At 39.9% G+C, this 3,204-nt stretch overlaps 1 protein-coding gene across 1 annotated transcript in view; it reads left to right on the forward strand.

The window, feature by feature from the left end:
• The window catches only part of ZNF280C (zinc finger protein 280C), a 66,956-nt gene that overhangs the window by 45,081 nt on the left and 18,671 nt on the right, over nt 1-3,204 (forward strand). The window lies entirely within an intron of this gene.

Raw genomic sequence — 3,204 nt, forward strand, 5'->3', positions numbered from 1 at the left:
CAAGTGCCTTAGGCACTATGCTACCAGAGCTCCTCCAATGCATATAATCAGACATCTTCTGGATACTAAATTACAAATTTTACATTACTCTTGATCTCTAAGGAAACTCTGAATATTATTAAATCCTTCATGCTCTATGATGAATTTATGTCAAAACTCTCCCATAACCATTGGAAACATAAATCCTGCCTAATAAGCACCTAGAAAGAGAAGGTCATGTTTACTGGAAATCTGTTTGTTTTGTAGTTATCAAAGGGTAATGCAGACCTTTCCAGAGTTATTTTTTCAGGCATTGAGATTTAAATTTTGGCTTCTGTATTCTTTAGTCGTAATCAGAGCATGAAAATAGCCCAGAATGTACTCTTTTTGATAGTCATATAATTTGCATTGACTCCTAATACTTCTGTAGTGATACTGTCTCGGAAACCCAAGGAGAGGTCGTTAGGAGTTGGATCCGACTCCTCGGCAGTGAGTTTGGTTTGGTTTGGTATCTGTATTAACATATAATTGCTATCAATACAAAGCTATAATGTTTCAACCGTAAATAAATATCAAAGTAAATTTAATTTAATCGGTGTGACCTTTTAGACTATATGAAAGACTTACCTAATTAGTTTTTCGTGGATTACTTCATGGATAAGAATCAGCATGGATCCATTCCACAAAATTTGGAGATTGATCCAGTCCTCACTTTCCCATTCATTTCTAACACCAGCCACCCACATGGTCTCTCTGACCTTATCCACCCAGAGCTCTAGAGCAGATCTCACAGGTTAAGAGGACACCATCCTTCAGACTACTCAAATAGGCAGATGGCAGCCGGAAGTTTGGAGAGACCACAAGACAACCTCACTTTCACTTGCTGATTCCTACTTCTCCTTGGGGTTTGATAATTTGCTGAAACAACTCAACAGAATTCACAGAAGCACTATATACCTACTCCTCACTTATTGACTTATCTCATCACCCAACATTTTGCATTTACAGCAGTAGTTAAAAAAAATCTGAGTATTTTGCACATTAACAACATACATCTGGCAGTAGCAAATGCTGAGGTGCTAGATGAGCGTAATGCTGACTGATGATTAAGGTTATGTGTCAACTTGGCTGGATCATGATTCTCAGTTGTTTGGCAGTCCTGTAATGATGTAGTCATCCTCCATTTTGTTATCTTATATAACCATCAATTATTTCTTGTAACAGCCTGGTCTTTGGAACCTGTGTTAATTAGGTTGTGTGTCAAGTTGGCTGGGCCATGGTTTTGAGGACCTTGGTGGCTGGATGTAGTTATTCCCCATGATGAGATTTTAATCACCTCCATGGTGGAATCTGCTGTGAGCAGCTAAGTAGTTGCATTTGGGGTATGGCCTGCTTCCAGTATATAAGGAGAAGCTTTGAGAAGGTTCTCAAACTTTTTGCCATTTGGCTGTCTTTATCTCCAGTTACTGGACTTGAACGAGTGGCTTGACTTGTTGCCTACTCATCTTGGGATTGTGCCAGTTTATCTGCTGACCTTGGGTTTGTCAGACTAAGTAGCTCTGAGAGTCAGAAGAAACCTTTAGCTTGCTCCAGTGGGCCTGGACCAGGAGGCAGAGCTGAAGCCCAAGGTTGAGGGGCCTGCATCCAGCCCTTAGAGACAGCACTCTGAATTTGGATTTCTAGCCGCCTAAACTGTAAGAGAATGAGTTCTGTGTGTTAAACCATCCACTTGTGATATTTCTATTACAGTAGCGTTAGAGAACCAAGACAGAACCTAACTGTATCAATAAATGAGGAGTGGGTGTACTTTATAATTATAGATTTATTATAGCAAAAGGCTACAAATCACAGTATCATAAGGAATAGCTGCACAGGTAAGGTCTGAGAGGGTTCCCAACAAGGAGTTTCTGTGTCTCATAGAGGGCGCATCACCCTCCTTCTGCCAGTTAGGAGCCTTCATGTTCCAGTTTTTTGTTGGCCAGTCCTGCATGATAGGCTGAGTCATGCCTCCTGACTAGCCCCTGCTTGCCAGCACAAGTTCTTAGGCATGGCCTAGAAGTCCCAGACCAGCACACCCCAATTACTCCAAGGGTTTTTTTTTCTCAGGAACCAAGGATAAAGGCCACCTTACTGTTGGTTAGGGAGCTCTGGTAGCGTAGTGCCTAAGGCACTTGCCTGCTAACCAGAAAGCTGGCAATCCAAACCTCCCAGCCCCTCCTCGGAAGGAAGATGAGGCAGTCTACTTCCATAGTGATACTGCGTCGGAAACCCAAGGAGGACTCGACGACACATAACAACAGCACTGTTGGTTAAGGGTTGTATTGCAGTGTTGTTTTCATAACAGTTTTATTGAAATATAATTCATACACCATACAATTCACTCATTGAAAGTGTATGATTCAGTAGTTTTTATCATATTCACAGAGCTGGGCAAATAACACTACAATCAATTTTAGAACGTTTTCATTACCCCCAAAGAAACCCCATAGTCATTACCAGTTGCTCTCCATTTCTCCCTCCTCCAGCCCCTGGCTACAATTAATCTGCATTCTATCTTTATGGATTTGCCTATTCTGCACATCTCATATAAATGGAATCATACAATATGTGGTCTTTTGGGACTAGCTTTTTTTACTTAGCATAATGTTTTCAAGGTTCATCCATATAGTGTATATGTAACTCCTTCATTCCTTTATATGACCAAATCATATTCCATTATGGCTATACCATATTTTGTTTACCCATTTATCAATGGGCATTTAGGTTGTTTCTACTTCTTGGCAATTATGAATAATGCTGCTATGAATATTCATGTACAAGTTTTTGTGTGGAGATAGGTTGTTGTGTTTCTTGGGTATATACCTACGAGTGGAATTGCTGGATTGTATGGTAGCTTTCTTTTTGAGGAAATGCCAAACTGTTTTCCAAAATGACTATATGTTTTACGTTTCCCACCAGCAATGCCTAAGGGTTCCAGTTTTTCCACATCCTTGTCAGCACTGGGTATTATCTCTTTGTTATTATAGCCATCCTAGTGGGTGTGAAACAATAGCATTTCCCTGATAGCTAATGATGTTGAACATCTTTTCATGTGCTTATTGGCCATTTGTTAATCTTATTTAAAGAAATACCTAGTCAGATGCTTTGCCCATTTTTAAATTGGATTACAGTATTTTTATTGTTTGAGTGCTAAGAGGTCTTTATACATTCTAGTTCCTTATAAGA

The sequence above is a fragment of the Orycteropus afer genome, unplaced genomic scaffold, assembly GCF_000298275.1.
Source record: "Orycteropus afer afer isolate SDZICR_OR568_19922 unplaced genomic scaffold, OryAfe1.0 scaffold00538, whole genome shotgun sequence".
Taxonomy (NCBI): domain Eukaryota; kingdom Metazoa; phylum Chordata; class Mammalia; order Tubulidentata; family Orycteropodidae; genus Orycteropus; species Orycteropus afer.